This window comes from Peromyscus maniculatus, chromosome 10, assembly GCF_049852395.1.
Source record: "Peromyscus maniculatus bairdii isolate BWxNUB_F1_BW_parent chromosome 10, HU_Pman_BW_mat_3.1, whole genome shotgun sequence".
Taxonomy (NCBI): domain Eukaryota; kingdom Metazoa; phylum Chordata; class Mammalia; order Rodentia; family Cricetidae; genus Peromyscus; species Peromyscus maniculatus.
Window position 1 is genome coordinate 51,858,529 of NC_134861.1, and position 25,289 is coordinate 51,883,817.

Sequence of the window (25,289 nt, forward strand, 5' to 3'; positions counted from 1 at the left end):
AATAAGCAAAGCATTGTTGTTGCACTTTAATTGAATGTGAGCCACAGGAAAATAAACAAAAGATGGTGAAACTCAAGAAATTTGTACAATAGTGATGCTCTCTAACCTACAATTATAATATGAAGAAAACTGTCAAAAGAGAGGCAGAAATACAAAGAAAGATCTTTCCGGATTTGTTTTGTTTCTGTGTAGTGAACTTCATAAATTTTCTATGTACTTTAAGTAGAAATAAGAGCTGTAAAACTCTTTGAATATTTTTTTTGGTAAAATCCTCAAAGTTCTTCATAATCCGTTCTTTACAAACAGTTACAGTTTTTTTAAAATCACTTTAGATTAACATACCTTTGGTAAAACTGGAGATTGCTTTTAGTCAGTTCCAAGTCATGTTATTTTTGCCAGCATAAAAGAAGTTTATTGTATGATAAAATGGGAAATCACAAGATGTCTATTATGTCAGAAAGTGATGGCAGATAAAAGTCTGATAAGAATATCTATTCTAAGGAGAGACAGAACTGGAATATAATAGGCAAGATCCATTTTAAGAAAATAAATTGCATCTTATTTCTCACTCTCATATTCTATCTCTTTGCCTCAGATATAAGCTCTATTCCTGTTCATAAAATGTTATTCAATGCAGGCTAGAGACTCACTTTAATGTTCCATATTCCTTTGCCTCACAGTACAACTTAAGGATGCTTATTGATAGAAGAGCACGTTCTTTGAATTTTTAAACCATTTCATTTTCTTTCTGAATTGTCCAAAATGAAGACACAGATATAGGGTCTGATTTGTCCTGAGTTCATTTGGTGCTGACAACAGTAACACTACCTAATTGTTACTGTAGACTATAAAACATGATCAACACTTTTGCTCTCAGTTATCCTCATTCAGAAAGGCTGCCTTCACTCTAATAAGAATACATGGAAATGATAATTATAGAAATAAAGAAGTAGAAAATTCTGGAATGAATTTGTTGTTAAGAATTAGATTTAAATTAGTTACCATTGACTTGGGCAGCATTTGGTGCCAAGTAGTTATTTTTTCAGTGTTACAATGAGTTTATTTGTATCTTTTATATTATATTTAATTATATTTTTTTTGAGAAATTCACATAATGCAGTTTGATCATCATCACAACCTCTCTTCCAGCCCTTTTGGAATCAACCATCTTTATATACTCACCTAATATTTTGTCCTAATTATTTTTTAAACCCAAGTCCAATTTGTGCTGTCAACCTGTTCTCAGATATCTGACTGGCATGGTCAACCTACCAGGGGTCAACACTTTCAAGAAGCGTAACTATCCTTTTCCAAGAAGCTATCAGTTGCCAGTAGTTCCCCAGTTTTGGGTGACAACCTGCGGGCAGCTCCCCATTATATTGGGATATTCTCTGGCTTGGACTTACATAGACCATTGACCTGACACAGCTGTTTTCAATTCATAGGTGCAGCTATGCTACTGTTTTCAGAAAAGTTTCCACTCCCTCTTAGAGTTTTTTCTACTCTTACTTCTGAGAGGATCCTTGGATTTGGAGGAAGGGGATTGGAGCACTCCATACTCTTTCATTTCTCTGCACCTTGACTAGTTGTAGATCTCTACGTTATCATCATCTACTGTAAGGAAAATTATATTGTCTAAAGAGGAATTTGAGATGATTTGGAGAAGCACTAATCCATGAACATAAGAACTTTGGTGTAAGTTTATTAATGCATCTGTCCAACTAGCAGACTAACAGCAGTAGATTTTCTGCTAGGGTTTCTAACATGTCTAGCCATAAGTTCTTGACCTTGGTAGCTGTGCCAGCCATTGATTTCATCTTCTGTAGTAGGCTTTACATATAATCAGAAAATGATTGGCTGCTCATTGGTCATCCTTGCCACTATGTATACCAGTGGACATATCATGCATGCCAGACCTTATTGTAACTCACAGGGTTCAAAGCTGGTTAAGACTGTTCATTATTTTGTTTCTCTAGTGGCATCCATGGCATCTCCAAGCTCTATGAAGGTGAAGTATTTTCTATATTTGGCCCAGATTCCACAACGCTATACATAGACTTTTTTTTCCCTCTTGTTGTATATGTGCCTCATCTTAACTTACTACATGTCACTTTTTTCCCCTGTTTATTTGCCTATTGTTTAATTGGGCCACCTATCTTTCAAGGACTTTCACTGTCGCAAGCTTTATGGGATGAAGAATAGAAGATATAGAAGGAAATGTATAAGATGTACACATGATATGTAAAGAATCATTACTTAGTTGCCTAGGGCACATTTGAACTATGGGAAACAAGTTATCCTTCAGCTTCGCCATTCTGAGTAGGAGAAACAATGGAACGAAAGGAAGTCACCATGGTGCTCAGAGGCATCTGTGATTTCATTTGAATAATATCAAACCGTGGGTAAGTACATCTAACTGAGAGAATAGAAAGTAAAATCAGTGATAAGAGGAGACAGATTTGGTACAGCTATCTTTACCACCATTTCTGAGGATGCTGGTTTTTCACTGATCTCCTAGAAGTCATCATGTTAATGAGTTATCTTATATTCATATAATCTAACAAGAGAGAAAATATCTTTTATTATCACTGACCCCATTTGTCTTAATTTATTTATTTATTTATTTATTTATTTATTTATTTATTTATTTATTTATTTATTCATCTCATTAATAAAAAGAGAAGGGCAATTACTGGGGGTTAGAGTGAGCAATTTGTTGTACATCCTGAAACTAAGGAATAGAATAGAGTTTTTAATGCTTTCTATACCCTTAAATAAATGTGCTAATGAAAAAAAAAGTTAGGCATAGGAATATCAGTACAAGATAACTAAGACCATATAAATGCCAATATTAAGATGTACAGGTCTTTATTTGTTCAAAAATTATACAAGCAGATTTTCAACAGAGAGCCTAAATGTACAGTTTTATTACAAGAAGCATGAGAAGCTTAGTTCTGAGAAACAAATAGCCATTTTAAAAAGAACCTTGTGCCACTGTAAAATGCTGAGTTTCTCAAAGTCATAATTGATTTGAGCTTTAAAATACAATGCACACAGCATAAGAAAATTGGAATTAGTCCAGCATAGCACATGCCATGGGTTTGAAGAAAAGCTTTAGTCATTCTGTTAAGAAGATAGTAGGGGCCAGTGACTTACCATCATGCTTACTAGTACTATTATTTTAATTTGTGTCATCATCAGTAAGAAGGACATCCCATAATGAAATGGGCTTCTTGAATGTTATTGAAATGAATTTGGAAGGCTGCCCCTTGTGATTTCTCCATGAGATTTTCCTCTTTCTTCTTCATAATCCCTAGAAAGCTGTGAGCATAATTATTCATGTGTAAAGGACAGAGGAGATGGGATTGTGTGAGAGAGGGCATTGTAATTGCCTTTAAATGCCTTATTTTGCATGCTGAAAATCAGTTTTGCCCCACATCTGTCAGAGTCATCAAGAGAGTAATTGAAATGTTTTGGAAACACCTACTCATTTGAAGTTGCAAAGGCTTTATTACTTTGGCAATAGCTTGTTGGCTGCAGCAAATGCAAAATGTGAATCAGAAAAAATGCATTCATGTTTGCTGATTCTATTCGGCTATATTACTTCTTTAATTGAAATCAAGTCAGTAGAAATCTGACTGTATAACTGCTATGATGGTAAATTTCATTTGCTGTCAGATTTGAAGTATTACTAAGCTTTTGAAGTAGAATCTTTATCGACTTTGCTAATCATTCCTTTTCATATTCGCAATTGCAAAATGAAAAGCAGCTTTAAAATCTTTGACTTCCTTGGGAGTGATACAATAGGAAATGTGGAAAGGCAATGTTCTTCTCTATGGATATTTATACAGTCATTTATTTTTGATTTTACTGAAATTCAAGTCAGGACTATATCAAAGTTTTGGAAATGTGGTTGGCTCCACATCTTTGGTTTATTAGAAATTTGTTTCCCCATGAAATACTTTCTTTATATAGTATAATACATTGATCACCACTATACAATGGTTTATATCTACAACATATTAGATTGAATCAATAATAAATCTTGCACCTCAGCAATTATTTTATTGGTGTGAGTAAATTGTTTTGGTTTTACAGTATTTCAAAAAGATTTGATACTAAATTATGTATGTTTGATCAAATAATTTTTAAATTAAACATTCAATTTAAATGTCGGATAAAAATATACATAAATATAGCATAAACATACAACTGGCACCTTTCATGACAATTATATATATATTTTTTTGGACAAAGCAACTCTTCCCAAAGTATAATCAAACTAATATTTAGATATTTATGCTTTTCTGATTCTATGTCATTTTATACTTCCATGATGGTATAGACAATGCCCCAAACATATTTTCTGATATTCCTGAACGTGAGTGTATGTGATAAAAGAAATTTTATATTGTAGACCTATATAAAGAATTCCATTGTGTCAACTTTTTAAATTGAGAGTGATACCCTCTACTTTCTCATTGAATTATTCATATTTAATGACAATGCATTTTAGGTTACATTTGTAATTCTAGGACTATAGAAGAGATATGTTCAGAGGCAAGAAATATCTCTGTGACTCAGATAATTTTTGAGGCTGAGGACATTATTAAGCTTCAAATTCAAAAGAGCAGTTAGAAATAAGAGATAGGAATTAGGTGAAAGTATGAAATTTGGTTGTATTTTTTCAGAAAGCTCTAGATATAATAATCCTGTTTTAAAAATAAAATTGGTGAAGAAGAGAATAAGAAAATGAGGAAATGTGGATGAAGCTACAGTTAGATTGTTGTAAGAAACTCTGGGGTGCTATGAAACAGTAGAGTGGCTATGGATAATTATAATATACTACACATTCTAAAAGCCAAAAGAAATGATTTTAATAGTTTGAAGTATAAGCAAATGATACATGTCAGACATATGTTTAAGTGATGTAAATATTACATAAGGTTCTAAGCATCAAAAGATGTTATTTCATGTACAAGTTGTGTATGCTTACACATAACCATCAGGCAGAACAAGAGTATGGACAATATTGGTAATTATTTTGCAAGATGCATTCTATTCTGTCAGACACTTGATGAGTTCAGATAGGCTTTTAGTTAACCTAGGTGGAACTGAAACATAATGTGACTAATTCCAGGAGAATTAAGATTCACCTTCTAAATCCGACTTAATAAAATTGCTGATAATTATCTGTCTTCCTATAAACCAAACAGCAATATATTAAGGCCACACAGAGAAGTCACAGGTGAACATTCAAGGACTGACCTAAGTTTCCTGGATTCTTTAATCACTTCATGGAGTGGCACTCACTGTCTGTTCTGAAGCACCTGGTTACCTTAGTAGTGTGATGTGGAAGAAAAAATACTATTTTTTGTTTGTTTATTTAATAAAAATAGATTTTTCTCTCATTCAGTCTATCCAGACCACAGTTTGCTCTCCCTCCTCCCAGCTCTCCTTAACCTTCACTTGTCATCAGATCCACACTCCCTGCAAAACACACACACACACACACACACACACACACACACACACACACACACACACACACATTTCTCTTCAGAAAGCAGTAGGCTTCTAAGAGACAATAACCAAACACGACAAAACAAGATACAACAAGAAAAGACAAATACTCTCATACTGAGACTGGACAAGGAAATCCAATAGGAGGAAAAGAGTCAGAAGATCAGGCAAAAGAGTTAAAAGCACACCCACTCCCACTGTTTAGGAGTCCAACAAAAACAAGTAACTACTGCAGAGCATATGATTGATATACCTTAGGCTATACCCTAAATAATTCATATATTTAAATAAACAGAAGTAGAACCAATAGTAAATTTTGTATAGTAATCTAAAAACAGTGGCACTGGTCAAGCTTCTTTTCATTTATTTTTATATTTTTCAGATTATAATATAATTGACACATTTCGTCTTTCCCTTTCTTCCTCCAAAACTTCCCACAATCCCCCTTGCTCATCTTTAAATTCACGGCTCCTGGGCTGGAGAGATGGCTCAGAGGTTAAGAGCACTGGCTGCTCTTCCAGAGGACCAGAATTCAATTCCCAGCAACCACATGGTGGCTCACAACCATCTGTAATGAGATCTGGTGCCCTCTTCTGGTGTGCTAGTGTATATGCAGACAGAACACTGTATACATAATAAATAAATTTAAAAAAAAAAAAAAAAGGATACAGTCAACAAGGCAAAGCAACACCCTACAGAATGGGAAAAGATCTTCACCAACCCCACATGTGACAGAGGACTGATATCCAGAATATATAAGGAACTCAAGAAATTAGACATCAAAATGACCAACAATCCAATTAAGAAATGGGCTATAAAACTAAACAGAGAATTCTCAACAGAGGAAACTCAAATGGCTGAAAGACATTTAAGGAATTGCTCCACATCCCTAGTCATCAGGAAAATGCAAATCAAAACAACTCTGAGATACCACCATATGCCTGTCAGAATGGCTAACATCAAAAACACTGAAGACACTTTATGCTGGAGAGGATGTGGAACTAGGGGAACTCTCCTCCACTGCTGGTGGGAATGCAAGCTTGTACAACCACTTTGGAAATCAATATGGCGCTTTCTTAGAAAATTGGGAATCAATCTCCCCCAAGATCCAGCTATACCACTCTTGGGCATATACCCAAGAAATGCTCAATCATACCACAAGAGCACTTGCTCAGCTATGTTCATATCAGCATTGTTTGTAATAGCCAAAACCTGGGAAACAACATAGATGCCCTTCAACTGAAGAATGGATAAATAAATTGGGGTACATATACACAATGGAATACTACTCAGCAGAGAAAAACAATGACATCCTGAGGTTTGCAGGCAAATGGATGGATCTAGAAAAAATCATCCTGAGTGAGGTTACCCAGACTCAGAAAGACAAATATGGTATGTACTCACTCATAGGAGGATACTAGATGTGGACCAAGGATAACTGGACTGCTACTCACATCACCAGTGAGGCTACTTGGAAAACAGGACCCCAAGAAAGACACGGGGATCACCCAATGGTGATGAAATGGTGGAGAAATGGATGAGATCTACATGAACAGCCTGGACATGAGTGAGAGCAATGAAGGGCGAGGGTCGAGGGAAAGAGAGTAGGAGATCCCAGCTGGATCAAGAACAGAGAGGGAGAACAAGGAATAGGAGACCATGGTAAATGAAGACCACATGAGAAAAGGAAGAAACAAAGTGCTAAAGAGGCCCACAGAAATCCACAAAGATACCCCCACAAAAGACTGCTGGCAATGGCAGAGAGACAGCTGGGATTGACCTACTCTGGTAATGGAATGGCCAAACACCCTAATAGTTGTGCCAGAAACCCCATCCAAGGACTGAGGAATCTGGATGAAGACATCCACGGCTAGGCCCCGGGTGGAACGCCGGGAGTCTAATTAGCGAGAAAGAGGAGGATTTATATGAGCAAGAATTGTTGAAACCAAGGTTGGATAAAGCACAGGGACAAATAGCCAAACGAATGGAAACACATGAACTATGAACCAAAGGCTGAGGGGCCCCCAACTGGATCAGGGCCTCTGAATAGGTGAGACAGTTGATTGGCTTGATCTGTTTGGGAGGCATCTAGGCAGTGGTATCAGGTCCTGGGCTCCTTGCATGAGTTAGCTGTTTGAAACCTGGGACTTATGCAGGGACGCTTGGCTCAATCTGGCAGGAGGGGACTGGACCTGCCTGGACTGGATCTATCAGGTGGATCTCAGTCCTCGGGGGAGGCCTTGATCTGGAGGAGGTGGGAATGGGGAGTGGGCTGGGGGGAAGGGGAGGGAGGCAGGAAGGGGGAGAACAAGAGAATCTGTGGCTGTTATGTAGAACTGAATAGTATTGTAAAATAAAAGTTAAAAAAATATGAAAAAAAAATTCATGGCTCCTTTCTTCACTAATGGTGCTACACTAATATATGTGTATATACATATATATGTATTCTGAAATATACCCTCCTAGTCTGTGAAATGAACAAACTATATGATGTAAGAACTTAATGTATACACATTATTTTACAAGCAAATCAATATAAGTTGAATATTTATTGAATTAATAAAATAGATAAAATATTGTACTCTGACCAATGGAAGAAATGTTTTTTAAACTAAGAATAATGAATACTAACTGCATAATACAACCCAATAATAGTTTAATAATATTTCTGAAAACATAGTCTAGACACTGTCCTTAGTTTAGAATACTCAGTTAATTTAATTGTATTTTATCTTATTTATAAAAATTCATTCAAATCATTCTTAGATCATCTTTTTTATCCTTTGCACAAACATGGAATTTTATACTTATGAAATTACTTTATCTTAATGTGCCAAAGTGATTGTATGGCTCCTGTATTCTCTGATGAATTTAAATAATCTTCAAATTAATCTTGGCCTGAATAGCAACAGCATTTTCAATATTATTAATATATTGAGTGAAAATTACTGCATGATATCACATATTTAAATTAAATTTTTACTCTCCATACTTCTCATACTATTTGTAATAAGCTATTTAATTTAAAACTTCCAGTATGTATGCATATGTAGCCCACTAATTTCTGAAATGTCATTTTTGTTTTCAAAGGCTTTCTTATTGTTTTTCCATTGAATGAAGTTTTGAATCATAAAACTTTAATGTGATTCTTTACCCATTACATGATCATGACTGGCACTGAGTAACAAATTGATTACTTGAGAAAAATGTATTTTATGATATGGGAGCCTTCATATATGAGGACACAAACACCCCTGGAAACCTGTGCTCCTCTGTTTATGTTTGTTGATGACTGAATGGCCATGTGCTGATTTGATTAGATGAGGCATGTCCTAATGACCATAGACAGAGGACCAAAACACAGCAAGTTCTGTCCAGATTCCTCTCTACAGTTCATTGTAGAATTGCCTACTCTGAAAGTAGAGTAGGAGCCCTTTGGAATAAGGGTCTTGGATACAGAAAGGAGAATGGCCTTTCTAGGTTTCCTAGCTTGCCTGACAGGAAAGAGTTAAGCATTCTTGACCTCCACTAAGGAAAAGTAATTATGATATTCATAACACATTTTGGAAGCACAGAAGAGGTGAGATTGGAGGGGGAAGGCCATTGATATCTTGCTTCTAAAGGTTTCCAGTCACCTTCAGGTCAAATTTTTCAGTGTGCCACAGTGCTGAATTTGGGGATGTCACTTTATGAGCACAACAAAGTAATGTCAAGCATAAATAAATTTAGTTTGAACTATTTAAAATGCACACTGCTAAGGTCAAAAGCAACTGTCTCCATATATATCAAAATTATTATCAAGGAATGTGACAGAAATACTTGTCTAAAATTGTACTTCAGATGGATTATAACTGTACCGTATAATAAAATAACCATTAACCACATGTGGCTATTTAAATTTAAATGAAATCATTTTTTTAAAATTCCATTGCTCTGAACATTTAGCCACATTTCAAGTGAAAATTATCTCATGTGTCTAGTGGTTAGTACACTGGAAACAAAAGCAAGATAACATGTCTATCATCACAGAAATTCACATGTATTTTCTAAATGAAGAATTTCTAAGAATAATTCTACATTACATTCTAAGTTCTATGTTTGTATTATTCAAGTTATTTTTCTCTGGAAAAAGAAAAAATGGTATTTTCATGGTATGTTACATCAAGTTTTAGATGAAAAAAATAGTAATGGGAAGATGTTTTAAGATTGTTAGGCAAATTATATAACATTCTTGCTGGAGAATTCCATAGACATCCAATAAACTTAATAAGGTTAAACACTGGAGTTCAAGAGAGGGTATAGTATTTAATGTTCTTAAAATATATTGACCTGAGGACTTCCACATGCTCCTTTCCTTGTTAACAAGGCCATTTGTAAGCTACATTCATGCTATTGTGATAACTATCAAAAAGGGAGAGAAAAATTTTTTTAGAAAAATATCAGACAGAATTCATGTACAAGGCTAAAGTCATGAAAATATTAATATTGTGCTCATTTTTATGACCATGTTTTCTTCATATAATTCTTTACTTCACTAATGAGTATAGATAGGATCATCCACAAATTGCCACACAGAAATAGTGGTCTAATGTTGTCTCCAGGGTGTCCATTAGGGAGGGGTTGAAAACCTTTCAGATTCTTTAACTGAAATGACTTCACTTCACGAAGACTGTGGCACACTAGCTTTGTCCTCTTCTTTTTTGTTTCCTGGCCATGAAGTGAGCTGCCCCTTCTCAAGGTGTTCTCTGCCCACATGATTGGGTACAATTAGTAAAGATCTAAATATGAATCTCCCCAGGCTTAGAATGAAACTTTTTTCTCTCCTAAATATTTCCATTTTATAAACTAATTTTCATAGAAATTTAATAATAGTATCAGAATGCTGAAAAACAGAGTATTCTAATTATTCTAACTATTGGTAGATTAATAATCAACTTAGAACTTGAATGTCTTCAGGTAGACACTCAACCATTGTACAGCTACTCAATGAAATAAAGTTGTGTATTTTTGCTGGAATGTAATAATGAATGACTTTAATAGATAATGTATCATTTCCTCATCATGTAACTAAGTCATATTTTTGCATCTTAATTTTCCTAGTTTACTAATGCTTCTGAAATCTAAGCTCTATATTGCTTGGCAATATGGATTCATATAAAAGATAAGAAGGCAGAAGTTAGTGGAAGGAATAGGTGTATTCAAACTATCCAGAGTGAATGAGGAGACATTCTGTTTCAAATCTCTATTGCAGGAGATTTTAGGGTGCACAAGACTTATCAGAGCATCAAATCCACAGAGAATTACAATAGCAAATTTGTGTATATAGGTGAACTTTTCTGTCCTGCCAGCCAATTCCCAAATAACCACACTGAGACTTATTATTAATTATAAATGCTCAGCCAATAGCTCACTTTTGTTACTAGCTAACTCTCACATTTTAAATTAACCCATATGTCTTATCTATGGTCTGCCACGTGGCTCAGTACCTTTCCTCAGTACAGCAATTTCTTCTCCTGATTCCTCTGTATCTCCTTTCACTTTTGAGACTCCTCTTCTTTTCCTCTGTGCTCTCTTTTTGACTTCCAGTCCTGCCTAACATTTACCTGTCCAGCAATTGGCCAATCAGCTTCTTTATTAAACCAATCACAGTGACATATATTCACACAATATAAAGGAATAGGCCACATGTGTATGACGCAGAATCTTTACCACTCAGTCCTGTGCCTTCTTTGCTTATCCCTGGAGGAACCTCACTATAAGCCCATTGTCTGCAGATTTATATAGAAACAAAGCATGTCCTCAGTAGAATGCATTAGGAATGAGAACAAAGGACAGTTTCAAATGAGTCCCTGTTTCTTCCTCATAAAATCTGCAACACTGTTTTTCAATTAACTCCTTATTCTATTCCACTGCTATCAGTAAGCAGTGGAAAAATTTTTACCAAGTATTAATCAACACACCAGTCACTTTTCCTGTAATACCATAAGGATATCTTTACAGTAACCTTTATATTATAAAAATTTCTGAACTCATATTTCATCTCGGTATTCACTTAGTACATTGAATAACCACCCTGCTTCTCTATAGTTATATTCATGACCACAATTGATATTTGAACCTACATTTTTCTTAACCTCAAATACAATATTTTCCAGCATTTTGTGTTGCTTTAAGCATCACATAGTCATTTCCACTGGGTGTTCTGTATTTTAACTTGACCAAGTGATACGTATCTGAAATCTTTCTAAATTTATCTCTTGTTTTCATCGACTTATCTTTGTTATATACTTGGAAGAATGTCTGTTCCAAGTTGTCCTTCTGAAAACTATGCCTACCATCACCTATTTTGAATTTTCAAATTATCTGACATCCATTCCCTGTTGAGCACCCATCCTTCACCTTGAACGATTTCTCTAATTTCTAAATAGAAATAAGACGCGTATTTTTTTACCATTGTTTGTATGTGAGTGTATCCTCTATTATTTTTATCATAAGCATTTTACCACATATTTGTGGCCTTTCTTTATGATTTTGTCTCCTGTATTTTATATATTGTATATAGTACATAAAATCATATTATAATATTTATGTATTATTTCTCCACAAAATTAGTTTATATTGGAATTGATGAATAAATATATGATGGCAATGATATATTCTATTTGCCAAGTAGAATTTTTAAAAGCAGTTTGTGTTTCATACATTGAGAAAGAGGCACATAGATTACCTATGCAATTTCTGTACATGTGAATAACCTACATTTTATCAATAGAATACACTGCTGTACTGTATTGTAACTGACAAATGTATGCTGACATGATTTCATCATCCACAGTACTAATCTTTGGCTTCTTTTTTTCCATTCTCTGACAAGATGTGCAAAACAGACATTTTTATTTTAATTAAATCAAGTTTACCAATCTTTTCTTTTCAGCAACTGAACTTTGGTATTACACTTAGATAGTTTTTATTCGGCTGTAGATCATCTTGATTAGTTGGATGTTAGCTTGTCTCCAATAAAAAAATTAGGTTTACAAAATATCTTTTGTTAATTTTATTTTGTACTCTTTTAAAATATTTGGTTCTGGATTCATCATTTTAATTTATGGGTATCCAGTAGTTCCTGCCATTTGTGAAATATTCAATATCTCCACTGTGTTGTTTTGGTTTTTGTATCAGAGACCAGTTTACTCAATGGGCATGATTCAATTTTTCTTCTCTCAGTTTTTTCCTGCTAATCTATTTTTATATTCTTTTGCCAGTATCACTTAAGATAGATTCTGATACAAGGTTCACATTAATTTTACACTTTTATTTAGACATGTAATTGACTGACTTAAGCTTATGAAACCATCCTAGTAAGGAAAAACCAAGTTACTGGAATTAATCTGTTTTTTTGATACTTCAAAATTTTTATGAGATACATATTTGGCTTAACACACACTATGACATTATATTTCACTATTTCATTGAAATAGAGGAAGATAGAATGAAGAAAAGGAAAATGTGGTGGTATTCTAATTGTACTGAAATGTGATTTTGATTGTATGTTAATAAATAAAGTTGCCCCGGGGTCAGAGCTATTAGAGCCATAGACAGAGTGTGGCGGTGGTGGCACACGCCTTTAATCCCATAGATCTCTGTGTGTTCAGGGATACAGCCAGCATTGGAGACATATGCCTTTAAGACCTAGTGGGGCTGTACATTCAGACAGTGACGAGGCAGTCACGTGTTTGGGCTTACAACCAATGAGAAGGCAGAATGACTGGAAAATTTATTTACACACAGGAAATAGCTCTCTTTTCGGGAAGCTGGGACACCGCAGGCGGAAGGGTGAGATTTTAGCTCTGAGCTCTGACCTCCGGGCAACTTTATTTATTAACATACAATCAAAATCACATTTCAGTACAATTAGAATACCACCACAGGAAAGAAGAAAAGAAGGAAGAAAGAAAGAGAAAGAAGAAAGAAAAGATAAAATTATTAGTCAGTACTGTATTGGTTAAGAATATTATGCTTTTTACTGGATTTTACCTTATTTAAAATTAACAATATTTTATCTGCATTTCCCTGTGTGTGTTTCACATATTATATCCATAGGTTAGGGTAAATTTATTTCATGGTATATTTTTCTTATTATCTAAAAGTGTGAGTTTGTTTTCTCATTTTTTCCCCCAAAATGTTGGCAATTGAGCGAAGGGTCATGAATATCTTACATATAAATACTTTAGCATTGATCTTTATGTCTAACCCCTTTCTATACTGTTTTAAAAAAACGAACTTTTTTTTTATTCATTCTTTGTGTCTTTTACCTCGTTCTTCCCAATCCCACCCATCTTGCTCCCACTCCAACAGTAAAATAAAATAAAATTTAAGATAAAAAAGGGAGGGAAAGGGAAGAACGGTGAAAATGCTGTCATGGAAGCTGTATTGTTACACAGTGAATCACACAACAAAACTCTCTGTCCTTACATTTTCACATGCAGGCATTTATTGAAAAGAATCAATGATCTGGTTTGAGGTGCCTGTTTACTGCTACACCATTCCATGCTGGGATCTCACTGGGACTCTTCCTGAAGATCCTGCAGCCCTGGATCCATAGGATAGGATAGCCTCCCTCAACTGCCCATGGCTCCAGGAGTTCACAGATGGGGTGGGGGAAGGGTCAACAAATAACCTGGTTCTGGGCCTGGATAGTTTCAGGGTTCCTCAGCATGCCAGCTCTCCCCTCCCTTTGCCACCAGGGTGATCTCTCCAGCAATGCCTTGGCTAGTTCACCTTGCAGTCAGAAGCAAGGGGCAAGCTCAGTTCTCCAGCTTTCATGTCCTCAGGGTCTGTTCTCCTACCTCTATACCCTAGAGCCAACTCTACTGTGTTTCCCAAGCCTGGTGAAGGGGCCTCTCTCTGGAGGGTTGCAGCTGATGAGGGACAGGAACAGCTTTCCCGCTCTTCCACCTGCCTCAGGCGTTAATGAGGGGGCATCTTTCCCTGACTCATGCCACCACATGACAGATGAGTAATGGGGACAGCTCTGCCATGCTAACAACTTCCAGCATGGCTCATCCACACCTCCACCAACAGGATCAGCTCTATTATACTGCCCAGGTGAGGTGCAGGGTCCACTTTCCTGAGTGCTGCAGCTGGTAAGGGGGAGGGGCAGCTCCCTTGCCCACCACAGGTGGCGGGGTCAAGGGTTTTTTTTTCTATACTCCTATTCCCTAACTTTTAGCAGTGTATCTTTTAAATATATTAACAATCATTAATTGATTTACTCATTCACCAAATAATATTGACTATTAGTACTGTTCTATAACATATATGTAAAGGGGGTATGTCAAATTTTATGACTAAGGGTATGAAAATTACATTTCAATGTCTTCTATATTAACTTTTGATGTATTAATGGCATGTGACCATCAAGAACATACCAAAAATACCTCAAACTATCTTTCAATGCATAAATCCAGAAAGATGTTTGATAATTTACTTTTGACTCTACCAAGTAACTGTTTAGCTGGCTTTAATTTATTCCAAGGAATATGTTACAAATAAAATCAAATTATAAAAACATATTTAAATGAACTGTAATAAAAATATGAAATATACTTTCAAGCAACAGTCAAAATAATTTCAAAGCATCATAGGTAAAATGTTGGCCTGCTACCACATGCAGTTTATTAGCAGAACTCACAGGAAGAGAATGTTTTACTCTTCTCTATGCATAAACTGCTTGCCTTTTATAATTTTACAGAATTTATGATTGAAACATTCAACTCTATCAAGTTTTATTGGAAGAAACATAAATACAGTCTCTTTTAGAAGAATTCTTAACTGTAGCTTTCTATTACTTATGGCTGTCACAGTTTATTGGGTCGTTTTTTCTAAGCTTTCTTCCAGTTCTATACTTTTAAGACAGCCAATAGATCTACAGAAGATTCATTGCATGAAGAAGAAACCCATGAGGTTCCTCCTGGTGACTGTTATTGGATCAGACATCTCCTGTATCTGGAGATTGAAACTGAAAGTTATCAACAAGAACTCACGGCAGTTCTCTAAACTCCCATTGGCTCTTTTTAGCTTTGACTCTCAGTGTGTTCCAGAGCCTTACCCTTCTCAGATAACTCTGAAAGCACCAATAGATTACAGTTGGCTGATAAACCTAAAGGTCCAAATGGGTTGCAGTTGACTGATGTACTCTGAGAACACCCAGTAGATTACAGTTAACTGGCAACTCTTTGGGCTTCAGTGTGTTACAGTTAACTTGTCCCATGACTTATTTCCTCCTAGTCTACATTCCTTCCTCATCTTCTCTCAGAAATCTCAAGTCATTAATTCTACCTTTTCTGTGTCTTCCACAGGACTGTTCTCAACACTATTTTCTAAAAACAAATCAGGTTGCTATGTCCCTGATGAGCCTATTCAAAGTTTTGTGTTTATGTCAATCTGTATTAGGAAAATATATTTTGAAAATAGTGCATTGTATTATCTCTCAGGTCCCTTTTCAGTCTACTTACTTATATTCCTTTGCAATAGAGTATGAAATGGCTGTTTCCTGTTACTCAGTATAAGATTCTATATTAAATGTTACTGTCCTAGGACATTCCTAAGGAGAGATTGGAATGCAATACACTATACATAAAAGATCTGATAAAATTATCAACCGTTTCTCTAAAAGCTCCCTGAAAGAAGTCACTGCCCAGATAAAATGACCAGTTGTTACAGAGTGAGTTCAAGGTCTGATTGAGTAATTCAATCATCTCTATTTTCATAAAAAAAGGTAGAAAAAACACGAACAGCAGGAGAGGGGTATAGTTCAAGTAGGTAATGCTTGCATAGCAAATGTGAGACACTATACTTAGTTCTCATGCCAAAACAATCAATAATAATGATAATAACAACAGCAAAAGAATAGACATGTTTAAGGTGAGGTTTGAAGGAGCAAAATCTAGACAAAATTGTAAAGGGGGAAACAATTTTGGTAAAAAATGGGGAAAAGTACATACAGCTGATACTAAAACAAAGGATACTAAGACATAGTTGCAGCCCTAAAGGGGCCACAGGTTTGCTCTGGAACAGTGAAGGTCAGCATATTTTCTGAAATATTTTCCAAAGCTACAGTTTCTTCTTTGAACAGTAGTTAGATTTAAGTGTTTGATTGTGAGAAGAAATAACAATTTCCTAGTTACATGAAGAAACTCATTAACGAATGAAACTCATTAACGCACACCATTTGGGAAGTGAAGATAAAAAGTATATATACCATGTAAGACTTGTTTCGTAAAACTTAAAAAAAATGTTGCCAAAATAGAAAGAGGACTGGGGAAAAGACTTGCAAAAACTGGGTAAGATTGCTCTGTTAAGTGGGAGATGTGCAATGTGCAACTTCTCTTCTTGAAGTTTCTCTTGAAGGAATCCATGACGGTCAGATTGGGAGTTGGTGGTTCCTTACTGTAGTTTCAGTACTGAAGACTCAGAGGCTTGAAGTCAAGCACATTCATTATCTCATTTATAAACAGATAAATAAAAATGAGCTCAATCATGTTCCAAAGGAACATCCTTTGTCTTTTCTTCTCCAGCCCTGAACTTGATGTACTTACTGTAGAGTTCATTTCCTGCTAACTGGACTTTCCAAGATGTGGTGGTGGCTGCCTGATTCTTTTTCTCACACAGTTTTTCCAATCACCACTTCTCTTTTCCCATGGCTAAGTGAGATTATTATTCCCTTTAGCTCACTCACATATCTGTAATCATATCTCAGTTTTAAGGATCAGCTACTTTGCAGCCTTAATTACTTATGTACTCACAATTCCCTTTGTTCTTGAAGTTAACCTATCCACAGATTCCAGTGCTCCAGATGCAGTAATCTAAGGGAGAAGCATTAGTTTGCATGATACCCAGGGCTAGAAAACATAGATGCATGTACTTTTGCTCATAGTTTCATTATCTACACTTGGTAAATAGTTTAGATTACTACTTATCCTGTAAAAAATAAAGTCTGAATACATTCTGACTATAACATATACATTACTTTTCATTATCCATAAAGCCCAGTTCATAATAGGAACTGTGCTAGCTATGACTCATCTGATTATGATGAAGTGTTGTATTTAGAAATAAAGTTGTTTTAATATATATGTGACCATTCATTTTAACATACTTCAGCAAAACCTCTTTTTTCACTTCCTTGAGAAATGTGCTGAAAGGTACTAGCCTAACTTGGATAAAGTAGATTCTACATTTGCAGAATCCCCTGTTCTATAAATTACTAGATCATAATTGGCTAGAAGATACTAGAAGAGATTTTGAGAAGGAGAACAAAAGAAGGTCATTTGATCCATGAATTTATTTCTAGAAACTGTGGGAAACAGCAAACAATCCTGGAAGTTCCCTATGGTGGCATTTTCTATAGGTATTGAGAACGTTGTCATTTTTCCATGTACTTCTGCTTCTCTTTAACTCAAATAACTACTTTGACTATATTTTGTGAATGAGCTACTGGAGGTAAAAGGTGTCATGGCTGACCACTTTGTACTGATTAACCAGTTATTGGACTCAACACTGGGAGAGGATAATTCTCGCTTTCTCAGAAATTAGGTTCCTGTAGTTCGTTGTCTAGGCATGGGACCAATGAGATTCCCCCAATTCTATATTAACATGTCTGTTTATATTTTCATTGTCCATCTCTGGTTTGGGCAGCCATATTGGTGAGGTATCATGTGTGAAGCTTCCCTGTCATATCTAGGAGACACATTCACACAATATATTTCCTGTTTCTCTTTTTTTGTTTGATTGTTTGTTTGTTTTGTTTTCCTGCTTCATCTTCCAACATGTTCTCTGAGCCTTTGGTGCAGAAGTTATATTGTATGATGTATCCACTGGGGCTGAGATCCTCAAAATCTATCTCTGTAACCGGATAGGTTGTAATTTTCTGTTATGGCCTTTGCTTGTTGTAAAGAGGAGTTTCTGTGATAAGGAGTGAGAGTTAAACTTCTCTGTGGGTATAAAAATATGGAGCACAGTTAGATTAGAAAATATGCAGGTATATCAAGGGTAGCAGCCCTAAAATAAAATATTCTCATGGAATCAAAGGGATGGGTTGAGTGTGCATGTATGAGTGTAGCAATAACAATCAAATAAAAAGAGGCCATGTTTTGAGTCAGAGTGGTGGAAGGCACATGGGAAAGGTTGGAGGAAGGAAAGAAAAGAGAGGTGTAATTGTATCTTTATGTTAAAGTTTACTTATATTAAAAAAATTTAAAACCTACCAAAAGAAATTTTCAAAACAACAATAACCACAAAAAGTTCAGCCTTGTCAAAAAGTAAAGATGAATCAATCAATCAAGTTCTGCTGTGAACTCTTCTAAAATGACTCTGAAGAGGGTCACCAGTCACCTTTCCATCATTTTGAAAATGGAGCAGGATAACACAAATTCTACATTTTTTTCAATCTTTATTTTGCTTTAGTTAAATATATTTGGGTGTTTCATGCTCTTAGGATAAATACCTTTAAATTTGTTGTAATTTGTCAGTAAATGTGTCTGTTCCCTCAATTATTATGATTTTTTTAGTTGAGAATATCATCTTCTCTATCTAGTTGAAAGACCCTTACCCTTCAGGCTTACACCACCAAGCCCCAGGAAATGAGAAACTAAAAATCTAGCTCCAAGAGCAAGCTGACTCAATCATTTCTCAACCACCCCTGTAACAATGTAACAATGTAAAAAAATTTCTGTTAAAAGATGTGCTCAACTGTGACTGGGATAATTGCAAGTGTTCCAGGAAGGACCACTGTGACCTTTGTGTAAACTCTACTCCTGCCCTGATGCCCCCCTTGAGGTTTCAGGAAGAATGTACATGTGGATGTGACTGTACTCACTCTGTGATCAGACCATGATTTTGTGAAACGAAATTGTATGGGAATTGTAATCTTATGGCTTTTGTGGGTTTTTCCTTTAAAAGCACCCATGTGGCTACAGTAAGATCCGGCTCTTGCTCTCAGGACAAGAGTAGCCCGTCTGTACAGTCGCTTCAATAAAAACCTAGTGCTGTTGCATCACCTGGACTGGAGTCTGGGTTCTTGGGGTGCCCACTTGAGACCCTAAACTTTGGGATCTAGCATAGTCTGTTAGGGAGACAATTGCTCTTACATGCCTTGCTGCCAACTTCCTAAAGTTCAATTTCAGTGATTATTGATAAGATATGATTTAGATTTGGAGATAATGTTTAGATGAAGTAGCTAGATTTATTTAGTGTATGAAGTGCCCATAAATGATACAACTCTATTAAAATAATATCATGAACGAAGTTTTCAATATACTTATAATATTGTCAAAAATCTAGAAAGTATTATGCATACATAAGGCAAAATTCAAAACATTACTTTAGAATTTACATGCAATTAAAACTTGTTCATATTCTTTGAAAGTACAATATAATTTCATCATTTTCTCTTTTCTCTTTCCTCCCTCTGCTCCCTTTGCTCTCTCATAATTTTATAGCCTCTGGTCTATTTTCATATATATATATATATATATATATATATATATATATATATATATATATATATATATATATATATATATATAAAGAAACAGAGAGAGACAATATTTGTTATTGCAAACTTGTTCTTTATTCTTTTAAAGAAGTTGGAGAATATTTAATTGCATATGAAATAGTCTATGAAATAAAAATATAGCTATGTAAAATATACTATAGAATACTAAAATTTGTATTGCAATCATCGTTTCTAAACATAATGTTTAAAGATAATAGGAGTTTACTCTGTATCTAAACTTAGAATCCAGTTTCCTAAACAGACTCTTACCTGTGTCATTGATTAGCTATAAAACCGTCTTTAGTTACTGTGTTCATATAGCATCATATATTTTAAATGTACAGAGCATTATAGTTCATTAGGATTAAAATATTAGTTTAAGGATAGTAGATGTTTTAAAACTATAGAGTCTCAAAAAACCAAAAAAAAAAAAAAAGTTAAGTCTGGGATATAATTCAGGAACAGAGTGCTTGCCTAGGCTGAGTAATGCTCTAGGTTTGATTAAAACAGAAACTGTGAAATATAAATGCCTAAAATTTAACTGCTGATTCACAAAATTTACCTGTTGAAATATGTCTCTTTATTCACCCATTCATTCTTTACCATGTCTATTTTCCTGTCAAATGAGTTTTCTATAATAAAAGTAAATTGCATAGAAATAAAAATTCCTTTGTAGTTAAGAGAGTATGCATGTTGATGTTCTTCTCTTCCTCTTCCTCTTCTTTTTCTTTTCTTCTCCTTCTCCTCCTCCTTCTTCTTTTCCCCCTTTCTCTCTCCTTCTTCTCCTCATTTTCTCCTTTTCTTCCTGATCCTACTCCTCCTCTTTTTCCCTTTTTCCTCCCACTTTTTCCCTCAGTGTTTTGATGATAGAATTTAGGGTCTAGATCACAGTATACTGTACTACAAATGTTTTTTTCTTTCTAAACAAATTTATCCTCTTTTGTTCTGTTTTGGTTTATTCAACCTCTGCTTTCTTTTGGAGAGGGGATTTATAATAATGTAAATGTTTGAAAAGTAATGCTTCTGAATCCTACTCTTGCAAACATACTCAGAACTTTACAAAAACCCCATCTTATTAGTATGGAATCAGAATAACATGTAGCAATGTTGATTATCTTAAGCTTATATAATGCTTCTTCTATGGGCCACAGGCAATATCTATGTCTATGAGTTACATAGTGACAGAGTACACATGCAAATGAGAACAACACCAAGGAAAATAGATGTTAGCAACCTCTGAAAGTTTCAGACATCAACATCCCCCTACATGTGTCAACAATACCTAAAGCCATTCATACTGTGAATGAGTCACTCATTAAGCTCTGCTCTCTAAAATAGTAAATCTTATGTTCAGGCTTATCTCCAACCTCTATATCATGACAGATAGAGTGTTTTGTACTCCCAAGTGCATATTTAATGAGAAGTGTTCATTAAAAACTGAAGTTGAATTAAAAAAATAAGAAAATTTGAAAAAGGAAAGGCATTTTTTTTTTTTGCTACAAATAGAAGGACATTCATTCGTGTCTTTGATTCCAGAAAAGTAAAATAACGAAGAAATAGGAATCTCAGATCAGGAAGGAGGTCATCATCTGGAAAAGATTATATTATCCTCCAGCCCATTTGGCAGTCTCTTTAGGGAATATATTATTTTCTTCTTCTTCCATTTCTCTAGTTAGCTGAGCTTGATCATAATTCAGACTTCAGGTGCTACAGATACTCCCAAGTCAAAAAAGAAGACCCACATATAAATTTGCATGTGAATCCTCTTAATAAAAAGTTATCCAATAATTCCAAGGCAGATAATATAATTCCTTCCAATAGATCTCAGTGGGGTCTAAAGTAAGAGCATTTCCCCCATTTTTTAAACTAAGATCCATGTGTTGTGTAATGAATCTAATATCAACCAAAACCTATTTTTTTTTTTTTGAGACAGCGTTTCTTTGTGTAGCTTTGCACCTTTCCTGGAACTCACTCTGTAGCCCAAGCTGGCCTTGAACTCATAGAGATCGGCCTGCCTCTGCCTCCCAAGTGCTGGGATTAAAGGCATGTGCCACCAAAGCAAGGCTCCAAAACCTGTTTTACATGAAAATTTCTTCATATGTTTCTCACTTTTCTAACATCTACCTTAAATTTTTAACATCTTATCTTGAAAAAAATTAGGAACAACACAAAAAGGTTTTCATTTGTCTTTTCATCATGATGTGTAGCAGAAGCTAGAATCTTTCAGACACGGAGATCTGTGCACAGCATGTGTATTTGTCCCTGTGTGTTCATTATTTGCACTGCTTTGTTTTGTTTTGTTTGTTTTTGAAGGAATAAAAAGTAATTCAATAATCGGGGTCCTGATGTTTTTCATACTACGGTCAAAACTCTAGTTTTGTAATCATAGTCTTGTAAATTATCCATGGCTCATGTATTCATTTATTGCATGTATAATAACTTAAAGAACTTTAGAAATTACAAATAATAGATATTCTTGGTAGATTAAATGCATATCATTTGCATATATATCTGTATCTACCTATTTATGTATATTCATCTACATTATCTCTATCCAAATCTATTTATATTATCCACTTAACAAATTAGATTAAACAGAAATGTCTGTTTTGTTATAATTTCTTAATAAGAAACCAAACCGATAGTTCAAAACAGTGAATATTATCAAAGACTTATTTAGGCTTTTCCTAACATGTTATTTTTTATGTTGTTTATTGTTCCTAGGTTGTTTCTTTTAGAATATTTTATTATAATCTATTCTAATTAGACTGATGCTTATTTATAAATAATTAAATCTCTAGTATTTGCTTAAGTATAAGTTTCTCCATTGCAGAATTCCAACAGAAATTGGAATCAACCTGGAAGCTTTACCAGTTAGTACTGACAAAAAATGAATGGATGAAGTAAATCTCTACAAACAACATATTTTTCTCTAGTCAGCTATAATTAGTATGAAGTAATTTCTCTAGGATTTCTCTAGATTTCCAGCTTTTCAAGGGGAATTGAATTGGAGACTGCCCACCTTATAGCTTCTGACTTGGAGGGCTGAGTTTACCAATTAAGTTCACAGCAGATTAATTAGCTGCTAATTTATGAAACTAATCATCATTCAGTGGTTCTTATTAAATGCCTTCATGCCCATGAAACTTATGTTGGAAGATTGGATTGGGAGCACTCAAATCTCATTTGAAGAAACATTTAAGTGGTCTGGACACCATAGCTCCAACCTAAATTTACTATTGGCTCCAGTCAACCCCTTTTTATCGCTGTTTAAGGGAAGACATTAAAACCAGCACAAAGAAACTGTGAGAAACATATCTCAGAAAAAGTATTACAAGTGTTATCGTTTTTGTTGCCCCTCGATTAAATTATACTCCATGTTAAATTTTCTGCATTATGTGAACGACTTAAAACCTTTCTTTCCTTCACTCTTTGAAGAATATTTCATGCTCTGTCTCTCTCTCTATTCACAGATGAAATCATTTTTTAAAATTTCTTCCTTGTGGCTGATGGAACTTTGCTCAAATCACAAGCTACTATAGAATTTGAAGTATCTGACAGAAATTATCACTGCCCTTTATTAAGTTCAAAAGAAGCCTGATTTCGAATATAAAAGGTATTACAAGTGAAGAGTAAGGCAAATGAAGGAAAATTGTATTTAATTAAATTATGATTTGAAATATTTCTTGATCATTAGTATTTAATACTCAAGCATTCCTGAAGATTTCTAATTTCATTTCTGTTGCTGTGATAAAACACCCCAACAACAGATCCTTAAGAGAATAAAGTGATGTAGTTGGATTAGAGTTCTAGTTACAGTCTATCATTGAGGGGAAGTCAAGGCAGAACTTGAACATGACACATCACATTCATAAGCAAGAGCAGATAGAAACAAATACGCAAATCCTTCCTTGTGTACTAATTGACTTTCTCTTATTTTACATTTTTCAGAATTCTCTACTTAAGAAACAGATTGTGTTTTGAAATAAAACATTCCATTTTTCCTTCTAATAACCATAGAGGTAGTGGATTCTTAGCCAACTATTAGAAACACCATGGGTTGTTATATCTTTCTTTAATGATAAGAGATAATAGGAGAAAACACCTCTACAGTTGGGTATTAGAAACATTCTTGACAGGATCCTTTCCCTATCAATTGCTCTTAAATGTGTATGTAGATAATTATAACAAAGATTTCTCCAGAGCTACTTTCATTGGTACATTAGCCTTTTCCATGGCATTCTTTCTGTTATCTAACCTCTTTGCAGGTGGTACAGAAAATCAGTTGTCTCTCTTTTCTTTCTTTCTTTCTTTCTTTCTTTCTTTCTTTCTTTCTTTCTTTCTTTCTTTCTTTCTTTCTTTCTTTCTTTCTTTCTTTCTTTCTTTCCTTCCTTCCTTCCTTCCTTCCTTCCTTCCTTCCTTCCTTCCTTCCTTTCTTTCTAGTTGTCTCTCTTATTCTGCTATTTTTTTTTTTTGGTTTTTCGAGACAGGGTTTCTCTGTGTAGCTTTGCACCTTTCCTGGATCTCACTCTGTAGACCAAGCTGGCCTCGAACTCACAAAGATCCGCCTGGCTCTGCCTCCAGAGTGCTGGAATTAAAAGCGTGTGCCACCACCACCCGGCTTATTCTGCCATTTTGCAACAGTGATCAGACTCTGAGGACACCCCAGTGTGGTGTGAGGAAAATTAAGTTTGTGATATTCCTAATGTTTCTTGCTTCAGGAGAGCATCTCTCCAGGTTCCACCAAGCCCCGCAGTCCCACAACCCTTGTATAAAATAATTACTCAGACGCTTATATTACTTATAAAGTGTATGGCCATGGCAGACTTCTTGCTAACTGTTCTTATATCTTAAATTAACCCATTTCTATAAATCTATACCTTGCCACATCGCTTGTGGCTTACATGTCTTTACATGTTGCTTTTCCTGGCAGTGGCTGCAGTGTCTCTCCCTCCTTCTTCCTGTTTCCCCAATTCTCCTCTCTCCTTGTCCTGCCTATACTTCTTGTCTGGTCACTGGCCATCATGTTTTATTTATATAGAGCGATATCCACAGTACTTCCCCTTTGCTTCAGGTATTGTCCAGTTTCTGACTAGAGCAAAATGCATACTCAAAATCTAGGTTACTATCATTTCAACTAACTTAATGGGGATATTTATTTTATTTTCACTTCATCTATTAGGAAATGACTGATATGCTAAAACCTTACCTA